This window comes from Malus domestica, chromosome 02, assembly GCF_042453785.1.
Source record: "Malus domestica chromosome 02, GDT2T_hap1".
NCBI classification, from domain to species: domain Eukaryota; kingdom Viridiplantae; phylum Streptophyta; class Magnoliopsida; order Rosales; family Rosaceae; genus Malus; species Malus domestica.
In genome coordinates this window covers 34,036,350-34,048,368 of record NC_091662.1, presented here as the reverse complement: position 1 = coordinate 34,048,368, position 12,019 = coordinate 34,036,350, and the positions used below count along the sequence as shown (strand labels likewise).

General features: G+C 38.5%; 1 non-coding gene and 2 pseudogenes across 1 annotated transcript; 2 read left to right on the top strand and 1 right to left on the bottom strand.

Moving 5' to 3' along the window:
* LOC114823727 (small ribosomal subunit protein eS27w-like) lies at window positions 1-938 on the top strand (annotated as a pseudogene).
* A 1,954-nt stretch (window positions 939-2,892) lies between these two features.
* LOC139192029 (uncharacterized) lies at window positions 2,893-11,488 on the top strand (annotated as a pseudogene).
* LOC114823805 (small nucleolar RNA R71) lies at window positions 7,517-7,623 on the bottom strand. Its single transcript, XR_003771752.1, has one exon. It is a non-coding gene; the product is annotated as a small nucleolar RNA R71 (small nucleolar RNA).
* Window positions 11,489-12,019: the final 531 nt, after the last annotated feature.

Genomic DNA, 12,019 nt, shown 5'->3' with positions numbered 1-12,019 from the left:
ATGGTTTCCTCTGCTCTCTCACCAGCCATCATTGCAAGCTCGCTCGCTCCCTAGAGTCTTCCATTCGTGGTTGCCACTATTTTCTACGATCTTCAATTTCAATCAAGATGGTGCTTCAGAAAGATATCGATTTGCTCCATCCACCAGCTGAGCTTGAGAAGAGGAAGCACAAGATCAAGAGGCTTGTACAGACCCCTAACTCTTTCTTTATGGTATGGATATTAATCGATGGATGCTTACGCTTTTGGGTTTTGTATTTATTCTTATTCCCTCGAATTTTGGGTTTTGTATTTTTTTTTTATGTCGAAAGATGAGTTTTGTATTTAGGTTGTTTAGTTTCGAATGTTTAAGTGGGATGATACTAGTTTCGAATGTTCTGAACTTGAATAGGATGTCAAGTGCCAGGGGTGCTTCAACATGTGAATTTTTATCTTTTTTGTTGTTTTCGTTTATTTATTAAATTATGTGCTAGGAAATAAGAGTATTTATTTGTTGTTTAAAAGTGAATGTAATCGAATATGTTTGTGCAAAACCACTATGTTCAGTCACTCGCAAACAGTTGTGGTGTGCGGGAACTGCCAGACTGTGCTGTGCCAGCCTACTGGTGGTCGTGACTCGTGCCAGGCTCATCGAGGGTTCCTCTTTTGGGAGGAAGGGGACTGATTGTCCTGCAAATACCATTTTTGAAATGTTGTGTTTACACTTGTATTGTAAGATAAAACTGTTTTTGGAGAACTCAAAACATAACACTGTTTTTGGAAAAAGAAAAAAAATCAGATACAGTGTTTGTTTTGTCTGTGCACAAACAAACACTGTATCTGGAAAAAAAACCAAAATCCAGAAACAGTGACTTAAATTCTAGAAACAGTGACTTAGATTCCAGAAATAATCTATGTTTTAACTTTTGACTGTTTCTTTTTTTTTTATACATCAGTTGAATATATTTGAGAAACAGAGTGCTTATTTTGTTTTGAATCCATATACACTAATTTCACTATTTCTTTTCTAGCTTACATTTAAGAAACAATGTGTCTATTTCATTTAAATCCAGAAACAGTGACTTAGATTACAGAAACAGTATTTTAGATCCCAAAAACAATGACTTAGATTCTATAAACAGTGACTTAGATTCCGTAAACAATGTTACTTAAAATCTAGAAACAATTTATTCTTACAATCTATAAATAATGACCCGTCGTTATTATTGAATAGTATGCAGATCTCAAATTTATTTTTTGGAAAAACAAACGATGAACTCCACTGACGAAGAAAAATTGAAAAATAGTATCTCGAATACACTATGAATAATAACGACGATTACATTTTAACGAGATAATACAAAATATAAATTAAATAGCATGAAGATCTATATTTTTGTTTCAAAGAAAAAGAAAAAGGTCTGCAAAACAACGATGAACTCCATTAACAACGAAAATCTGGAACTCAACTTAAAAATGTTAGGGGTAAAATCGACAAATCATAATTTATTATAGTTGGACCATTTTTAGTTGGACTGCTTTAATATGAGTTTTGTACTAATCATTAAATAAAACTTATAACATAGTTTTTTATAAAAACAAAAAAAATTTAAGTTTTTTTATATTTTAATAGTGGCTTCCGAGGGTTGTAATAATAAAAAAAAAATCAAAGAAAGCATACTAATTTTGCAACACGTTGTGGTTTCCAACAGTGGAGACGATTGGGTATCTCTCTCTCTATGCTAGATTATCTAAATTTTTTAGTCGGATTATCTGTTTGGGTTTGCTAGTCCGGTTATCAGTTTACATCTCAACGACAAGATCTCAACCCTGCTCCACCCGCAGCCGCGCGAAAGCGACGTGGTCCTGATCGTCATCTCTTCCACGACAGTCCTGGAATTGTGTTTTTCTTCTTCTTCATTACTTTAGGTCGACGGAATTTTACTAAGGCCGACCGTATTTCAGTTTAATTTCTCAATTAAAATAGGAGCTGGAAGATGCAGAATAATCTGTTCCATTGCTTGCTCTCCCTCTCTATGTTTGAATTTTCAGTCAATCAATCTGTCTCCGCGTTCAAATCCTTCTGCCAACCTAATCTACCTTGACCCCTTGTTCTTAGTCCTCACACATCTCAAGCCAAGTCCTTCCCTTTTTCTCAATTTTCGAATCCTTCGGTCATCCTCATTCTTGTTCTTCACAATGGCCTTTGATGCGATTCTGTTCAGAAATGCTGAGTGCAGCCTGTGATAAGTCTGGTTGTCCTTTTCAGTATAGGACTCAATCACTTAGGTTTGTTATTGTTGTCAATAAGTTCCTATTATTTAGGAAGACTAGTTCTACGTAGACTATTTCTTCATGCACGTTACCACTTTCTGGATAGTGTGGAGAGTGGGCTGTTTTTAGGGTTCCGTTAATTATGTAAGGCTACATAATGGCCAAAGTTTCTATTCAATAAACAAGTTGTTCCTCCAGTTTGTTTGAGTTATTTGCAGCATTACTCTTGGTATATTCGTTCTTGTTCCTAACAAACTGGTATCAGAGCCCCTCACTGGGGCTTGAGAACTGAAAAGCTGCAGCTTTTGAGTGACTTCCAAACACAAGAAAGAAAGAGAGGAAAATGACTTCTGAAGGAAGCTTTGTGCAGCCTTCCATTCCACGTTTTGATGGTCATTATGACCATTGGAGCATGCTCATGGAAAATTTCCTTCGAAGCAAGGAGTATTGGAGTTTGATTGAAATTAGTTATGAAGAACCAGCAAAAGGGGCGCAACCCCTATCAGAAGCACGACAGAAAGAGCTTGATGCAGTGAAACTCAAGGATCTCAAAGCCAAAAACTATCTTTTCCAAGCAATCGATAGAAGTATCCTAGAGACAATGTTGGAAAAGGACACCTCCAAGAAGATCTGAGATTCCATGAAGACGAAATATGAAGGGAATGCTCGAGTGAAGGGTTCAACTCTTCAAGCTCTACGAAGGAATTTTGAGACTCTTGAGATGAAGGTTGGTGAAATAATCACTAATTACTTTGCTAGAGTGATGACAGTAGCAAACAAGATGAGAGTGCATGGAGAGACCATGACTGATGTCACGATCTGTGAAAAAATCCTGCGATCTCTCACGGACAAATTTAATTATATAGTTTGTTCGATTGAGGAATCTAGGGACTTGGATGAAATTACCATTGATGAGCTTCAAAGCTGGCTTACTGTACATGAGCAAAAATTTCACAGAAGCAGCGGTGTGGAGCAAGCTCTGAAGGTAACAACGGATGTCAAAACTGAAGGGGGTAGCAGCAATTATAGAGGACGAGGAAGAAGCAATTATAGAGGACAAGGACATGGAAGAGGAGGCCAAGCGTTCAACAAGGATATGGTGGAATGCTACAAGTGTCACAATCTTGGACACTACCAGTATGAATGTCCAAAATGGGATAAGGAGGCTAATTATGCAGAAATGAATGAAGAAGATGATATGTTATTGATGTCATATGTTGAGTCACATGAACGGACTGATGCTTGGTTTCTTGACTCAGGATGTTCCAACCATATGTGTGGCAATCGGGATATGTTCACAAACCTAGATGAAAGCTTTGTTCATTCAGTTAAATTGGGAAACAACAGTAGAATGAATGTGATTGGCAAGGGAAGTGTCAAGCTTGTTGTAAATGGAATCAATCATATTGTCCATGAAGTGTACTATGTTCCAGAGCTAAAAAACAATCTCTTGAGCATAGGACAACTTCAAGAAAGGGGTTTGGCTATATTGATTCAAGAAGGAGTGTGCAAAATATATCATCCGACTAAGGGTTTGATTATTCAGACTGTGATGAGTAAGAACATGATGTTTATACTGCTGTTGACCCTAGAAACTACAAAGCCTACGTGGAGCGCAGGCCGAGTAATCTATAAGCTAACTACGTCATTCGGTGATTGCGGGGCGTGCCAACTCGTCGTCCGAGCTCGGCCGAGGAGTAAATTTGTTGATGTTGCGTTGGGTGCGCGGCTGACTTCTGCGTCTTGCGATTGCGGCCGAGAAAGGAACACGTCTCGGCCTCTTGGGCTCTCGAACCTGAAGACAAGGTTACTATTTTTACGAAGTTCAATATCAAATTCGGCTTTCAACGTGCCGAATGTAATCACTGGTAACACCTCACTTCGCCGATGAGGCTGATGAGATGACCTCGACCAATAAGGATTCAGAAATCCTTCTCGACCGAGACTCGGATAGGTAACCAATCGTTCTCGCCGCAGTGCTGTTGATGCCAACGGAAGATACTGCGAGACCGACTGATTCTACGGTGACAGAGCTATCTATGCCGACTTAAGATATCACCGGTTGCTTCTACAGTGCTGTTGATGCCAACGGAAGATGTGTCAGCGAAAAAGGAAAAAGAAAAATCACAAGTTGTGAGAATTTGCGCAGGGCAATTTTGTATTGATTTGCAGGGGGCCCCCTTCCGTTGCTGAATGTCTTGTATTTATAGTAGCAGAACACTAGGATTGTCGTCATGAGTTATGAAAAATAATGGGAATATTCTGCATGATCCCGTAACCTTAGAAACCAACCGAGACTAAACTTCTCGAATTATCCCAAATGGATCATGTGGCCTTGATGATTCCTTTATTTCCATGTTTATCTAAAGTAACCTTTCGTCCAAATGGTTGGCCCTCCAAGATCAAAGCCTCATTTTGACTTTTCAAACTCTGTCAAAAGTCTAGCCTATCTAGACTTCTTGCCTTATCATAACTCTCCCAACATCAGTAGCATTTATCCCACGCATGCATGCCTTATTGATCACTCATATATTTCATACATTTATACCATCTATTTCTAAAGTCTTTGTGATGTTTTTGTGTTAAAATTGTGGCATTTTACCTTACCTTGTGTTAATGTACAGTTAATTTTGTTTTAACATTGTTTTCAAAGAAAATGGGCTAAAAAGAAAATAAAAGAAATAGAATACAGAAAGAAGTGGAGGACACACTGGCATAAAGAAAACAAGAAGGGAGTGCAGCACTGACAGAATAAAAGAATGAGGAGTGGGAGAGCACGGCATGAATAAACAAAGGGAAAAGTGGGTTGATGGGGGAGACACTGAAAAGAAAAGAAATAAAAAGAAACGGAGAGACAGAGAGATAAGGGAGATAAGAAAAAAAAAAGGAATAAAAGACTAAGAAGGAAATATAAGAGGAAGAGAGACTGACGCGACAGGGCGGACGACGCAGAGAAGGCAGAAAGCAGAGAGCACAGCAGAAAAGAATAATAAAAGAATAAGGAGTGGGAGCAGGGACTGACAGAAACGCAAAAAGAAAATATAAGATAGAGAGAGGTGGACAGAAGTAAAGGCAGGCGGCTCGGAGAAAGGCAGAAAAACGAATAGGGGCAGGGAGAGAAGGAGAGACTGACGGAAGGAAGTCAGGCGCAGAGAAGGCAGACGGATAGAGCACAGAAGCAGAGGGACAGCAGCAGAGCAGAGGAAGAACCGAATACGGGTGTTTTCTTTCTTTGTTAATTTGTTTTATGGATAATTTCTTATGTATGAACATAATTATGTGTAACTAATTTTATTATGCTAGAGTGAGGCCATGAGCCGCAACATGAATACGTAGTTTTAATTTTCAATTGCTTAAGTGTTGTTATATGCTTGCTTTGATATTTTCAATCACTAAATTAAACTATCTATGTATCTTGATGCTTGAACACCATTAGGATGCTTAGAAAAGTTATCGGATGCAATTTTGAACGAATGTCACGTTAAAATTGGTTGTGCTTCTTATGATTGAGAATTATACTCTCCTAAGGTAAATATCATGCTCTTAGGGATTATATGGTTTAACAAAAGGATTTTCACCAACATTAATGAATCACTCATGTTTATATTTAATCCAAATGTCATGGATAAGTTGCATGTAGTGGTATGCGTTTTAGCTTGAATGTCACAAGTAAAATATACACAAGGAAAATCCAACCTTCAAAGCATGTGTGTTTTCAATTATTTAAGCAATTGGAATAGCTACGTAGAAGTGTTGTTGGTAAAGGTTGAACTCTAGCATATTGTCAATTTATTTTTCTTCAATCATTTATTTTATCTTGAATTTCCTTATTTACTTGTTTTGTTTAAGTTGAATCATTATTCCTATAAACCAATTTCCATTTTAGATATTTGTTAAGTCACACCCAGTAATATTTAGTTTCGTCAAATTAGTGTAATTCTTAGAGTTAAATAAATTAAATACATAAAAACTCGTAAATTGTTTATATCAGTCCCTGAGGAGATCGACCTTGCTTGAGCCATTCTATACTACAAACACTTGTTCTCTTGCAAGAATTTTCTATGGTTTAACCCTTTGTTTTACAAGTGGTAAAATCGCTATCAAGAAATTGGCGCCGTTGCCGGGGACTGTGCCAACAGTTCCCGAGTTTTTGTGTTTATTTTTTCTTATGCTTATGTTTATGTCTTATTTTTATTAATCATTAAAAAAAATTAATTTAAAAAAAAAAATGATTTAAAGAATCCTTCTTGATTAACTTTGGTACCGTAATAATGTTGTATATTTGCGTTAGAAATCTGTTTATGTATCCATTTCACAAATTTCTGTTTTAAATCACATATTATTAAAAAAAAAAAATTTATTATATTAAAGTTAAAAAAAATTTTAATTTAAAAAAAAAATTTTATTTAAAATTTAAAAAAAAAAAAAAAAAAAACAGCTATTAATTTAGTGAGTTTTGATCTTTTATTAAGTGTAGTGGATGTGTGGTGTGAGATTTTTGTTTTCGTTTAATTAACTAGTGGTTGCCAATTTGCATAATTTGTGTTTTTAATTCATCTAGGTTTACTTACTTTCTTTTTCTTTTTGTTTTTGTTGTTTAGTTAGTTTCTGTTAAGTTTTATTTTATTTTACTTTTATTTTTTATTGTGGCTTAATATTTCTATTGTTTGTTCAGGTGTAGTATATGGTGATTGGAACAAGGTTCAAGAATCAAGTGCTTATTCCTTATGACCCTGAACCAGAGAGAAGTGCAAGGAAGTTAGCTATAAAAATATTTAGCACAAGATTCCAACCTTGGTGATACTTTTCTTAAGGATTTGTTCCGTGATCCTGAGAGCGGCACATCTATTTTCCAACCTTTGATACCAGTTGCACACATGGCCCTAGCCTTACCTGCAGCAGGTCAACCTTTAAGGAATTCATTGGCGGCGAGAATCAATGCAGTGCCGAGGTGCATTATATATCCAGATGTGGAAGATGGGACATCCTTTGAAATCAAACCTCACATCCTCAACATATTGCCCTCCTTTCATGGGTTGCCAAACAGTGATCCCAACATGCATTTGGTTGATTTTATTGAGGCATGTGACAACACCATAATCAGAGGTTTCTCTTCTGAAGCTATCAAGTTACGTTTGTTCCCGTTCTCTTTGAAGGACAAAGCCAAGGCATGACTGCATTCTCTGCCTGCCAATAGCATTACAACATGGATAGAATTGCAAGAAAAATTTCTCAATAAGTTTTTTCCTTCTTCCAAGACGCTTGCACTCAAAAAAGAGATATTGGCTTTCGCTCAAAAGCCGAACGAGTCTTTCCATGAAGCTTGGGAACGGTATAATGAGATGTACACAAAATGTCCTCATGCTGGGTTTGATTCTAACCTTCAAATGAACATATTTTATGATGGTCTCAATGCCACCACCAAGAGTCACGTGAATGCATCTGCTGGAAGGTCATTAATGTCAAAATCAGCAAGGGAAGCATTTGAGTTGTTTGATATGATGGCTTCTGAATCCCAACAATGGACAGAAGAACAAACACAAAAGAGGGGAGTTTTTGAGATTTCTCAGAGTTCTTCTAATGTTTCTGCTCAAATTGCTAAAATGGAAAAGAATTTTAATGCCAAATTTGCTGCCTTAATGCAGGTCTCTTCCATGCCCAATGCCCAAGAAGCGTGCATCATTTGTAGTGCAACAACTCATGACATCACTCAATGCCCCAACAAGGATAGCTATCCTGAGCTTGTGCAAGAGCATGTGAATATGGTGAATAATTTCACTAGACCCAGAAGTGACCCTTATTCCAATACATATAATCCTGGGTGGAAGAACCATCCCAATCTCAGTTGGGGTGGCAACCAACAGCCACGTCAATACCAACAGTCTTACCAATCAACTAGTGAGACTAAGAAACCATCTCTTGAAGACCAAATGTCACAGTTAGCTCAACATATGTCCGCTCTCTCTACTAGCACCAACAGTTTTGTCCAATCCACACAAACTAGCATTCAGAATCTCACGGCATCAGTGGGGAATTTGGAGACTCAAGTTGGACAGCTTGCTACCATGTTCAATGAAAGAGAGAAAGGAAAGTTTCCAAGTCAATCTGAGCAAAATCCAAGAGGGATGGAGCATTGCAAAGTAATACGGACATTGAAAAGTGGCAAGAGCTATGACAACAGAGAAATGGAGCACCAATTCATAATCCAAAGTGGCGACATGTTTATGAAAGCCTTGGAGAACCTAAGCAGCCCCTTCTTCCTTTAAGTGAGCAAGCTCCGAAGTTAGAGCTCAAGCTACTGCCGAGCCACCTCAAGTATGCTCATCTCGGGGTGAATGAGACCTTACCTGTTATTATTGCTGCTAATCTTAATGACACGGAGGAAGACAAATTACTAAGAGTTCTTCGCAAGTATCAAGATGCTCTGGGGTGGACACTTGCTGACATAAAAGGCATTAGTCCAGCTTTGTGCATGCATAGGATTTTTATGGAGGCTGGGACTAAACCAACTGTTGAAGCTCAAAGACGTCTAAATCCGATCATGAAGGAAGTCGTAAGAGTTGAGGTGATGAAGTTACTCGATGCAGGTATCATTTATCCAATCTCGGATAGCAAATGGGTGAGCCCGACTCAGGTGGTTCCAAAGAAAACTGGTATTACTGTGGTGAAGAATGATAACAACGAGCTTGTGCCTACAAGGATGACCACCGGATGACGAATGTGTGTTGACTATAGAAAGCCCAATAACAGCACTAGAAATGATCATTTTCCGCTGCCATTCATTGATCAGATGCTCGAGAGACTAGCTGGTCATTCTTTCTATTGTTTCTTAGATGGGTATTCAGGGTACAACCAAATTCCAATTGCCCCTGAGGATCAAGAGAAGACAACATTTACATGCCCTTTTGGTACATTTGCATACAGACGAATGCCATTTGGATTGTGCAATGCCCCTGCCACTTTCCAACGATGCATGATGAGTATTTTTTCTGGAATGGTTGAACATATTGTTGAGGTTTTTATGGATGACTTTTCTGTTTTTGGTAATTCTTTTGATATATGTTTGGATAACTTGTCTTTGGTTTTGGAAAGATGCAGGGAGACTAATCTTGTGTTAAATTGGGAGAAATGCCATTTTATGGTTAAGCATGGCATTGTGCTAGGACATCTAATTTCAAGCAATGGAATAGAGGTCGACAAGGCAAAGATTGAGGTGATCGTCAAATTACCACCACCAACTTCTGTGAAGAATGTGAGATCTTTCTTGGGACATGCTGGTTTTTATCGAAGATTCATCAAGGATTTTTCCAAAATTAGTCGTCCTCTTTGTAATTTACTTGCTAAAGATGCTTGTTTTGATTTTAATGCAGATTGTCATGATGCTTTCAACAAATTGAAGGATCTTCTCACATCAGCCCCAATTATAACAGCTCCAGATTGGACACTTCCTTTTGAGCTCATGTGCGATGCTTCCGATTACGATGTGGGTGCTGTTCTTGGTCAGCGACGTGACAAGCTCCCCCATGTTATATATTATGCCAGCCGCACTTTGAATGATGCTCAGCTGAATTATGCCACTACAGAAAAAGAATTACTTGCAGTGGTATTTGCTCTTGAAAAGTTTCGATCGTACTTAGTTGGTGCTAAAGTCATTGTGTATTCTGATCATTCTGCTCTCAAATACCTATTGTCTAAAAAAGAGGCCAAACCACGATTGCTTCGATGGGTCCTTCTCTTGCAAGAGTTTGATTTGGAGATCCTAGATAAAAAGGGACGTGAGAATGTTGTGGCGGATCATCTCGCGAGATTAGTAAATGCAAGCACTGATGAGGCAGATTCATTGCCCCTGCTAGAGAGCTTTCCAGACGAGCAACTTCTAGCGGTTACTCATCAAGTACCATGGTATGCTGACATCGCAAATTATTTGGCATCTGGAGAAATACCATCAGAGTTCAGTTACCAACAAAGGAAGAAGTTCCTCTCCACTGTAAAACACTACTTTTGGGATGAGCCATACCTTTTCAAGCATTGCCAAGATCAAATCATTCGTCGGTGTGTCCCCTTTGAAGAACAAGAAAGCATTTTGAAGTTTGCTCACCACTATGCATGTGGTGGTCATTTTGGACCGAGAAGGACAGCGGCCAAGATCTTACAGAGTGGTTTCTTTTGGCCATCGTTATTCAAAGATGCATACCTATGCTGCCAGGCTTGTGATAAGTGTCAATGAGTTGGAAATCTTTCTCAAAGAAATGAGATGCCCCAACAAAGTATTTTGGTGATTGAATTATTTGATGTTTGGGGTATAGACTTCATGGGACCTTTCCCTTCTTCACATGGCAATCTCTACATCTTGGTGGCGGTTGATTATGTTTCTAAGTGGGTGGAGGCAATAGCTTCTCCAACATGCAAAAGTTCTGTGGTGTTAGGTTTCTTGCAGAATACTATTTTTCCCCGATTTGGAGTACCTCGTGCTATCATCAGTGACGAAGGTACGCATTTCTTAAACCACACCATGGCTACCCTTTGTGCCAAGTATCATATTCACCATCGCATAGCCACTCCATACCATCCACAGACATCTGGACAAGTTGAAGTATCTAATCGGGAGCTCAAGAGGATTCTTGAGAAAACTGTTAGTTCATCTCGAAAGGATTGGAGTTTAAAGCTTACTGATGCTTTGTGGGCATATAGGACAGCTTATAAGACACCAATTGGGATGTCTCCTTTTCGTTTGGTGTATGGGAAAGCTTGCCATCTGCCTATGGAACTTGAGCACAAGGCATATTGGGCTATTAAGCACCTCAATTTTGACTACCAAGCAGCGGGAGAGAAGCGGAAGTTGCAGTTGAATGAACTTGAAGAAATAAGGAATGATGCTTATGAGAATGCAAGGATTTACAAGGATAAGACCAAGAAATTTCATGATGCTCACATCCTTCGTAAAGAGTTTCAACCGGGCCAGAAGGTTTTACTTTTTAATTCAAGATTGAAACTATTCCCAGGAAAGCTCAAATCACGTTGGAATGGTCCATATCTTGTTGTACAGGTTCATCTTCATGGGGCTGTGGATATCCAAAACATGCAAACTGGTTTTGTCTTCAAAGTTAATGGACATCGCTTGAAGTTATATAAGGAGTCTCCATATGATCTTGCTAAGGATTCCATCACTTTGAAGGAACCTGTTATTTGAATCAAACTGCCAACAGAATGTCTAGCTCTAGACAGTAACTAAAGCGCTTCTTGGGAGGCAACCCAAGCTTTCTATCTTTCATTTTTATTTTGAATAATTTTAAATGTTCTTGTTCTGTTTTTCTCTTGTTTTCTGGTTTGTGTGTTTAAGTCCTACTTTTATTCCTTTATGCAGGTAATGATTTTGCAATCTCTACCACAACTTCTTGCAAGATATTTTTTTTTTTCATTCATAAAAAAAAAAAAAAAGGGAAAGGAACATTGAGCAGATAAATACGAGAAGGAGCCTTCACAAAGGCTGTTTAGGAGGAGCTTCAGTAGTCGGCAGGGTCTCAGCAGTCGGCGGGGCCACAGAAGGAGGAGGTATCGGAGGTTGATCAGTTGGAGCTTCACTACGCGGTGCCGCCCCAGAAGACGAAGGCAGATGCTGTTGGAATAAACCCACAAACCTCCGATGATCAAGTAAAATCTGACCATCAGATTCATGTATCTGGTCAATTTTCCTCTTCATGGTTGTGGCATAATTGTGTGCAAGCTTGTGCAATTGTTTATTTTCATGCTTGAGTCCTCTAATCTCC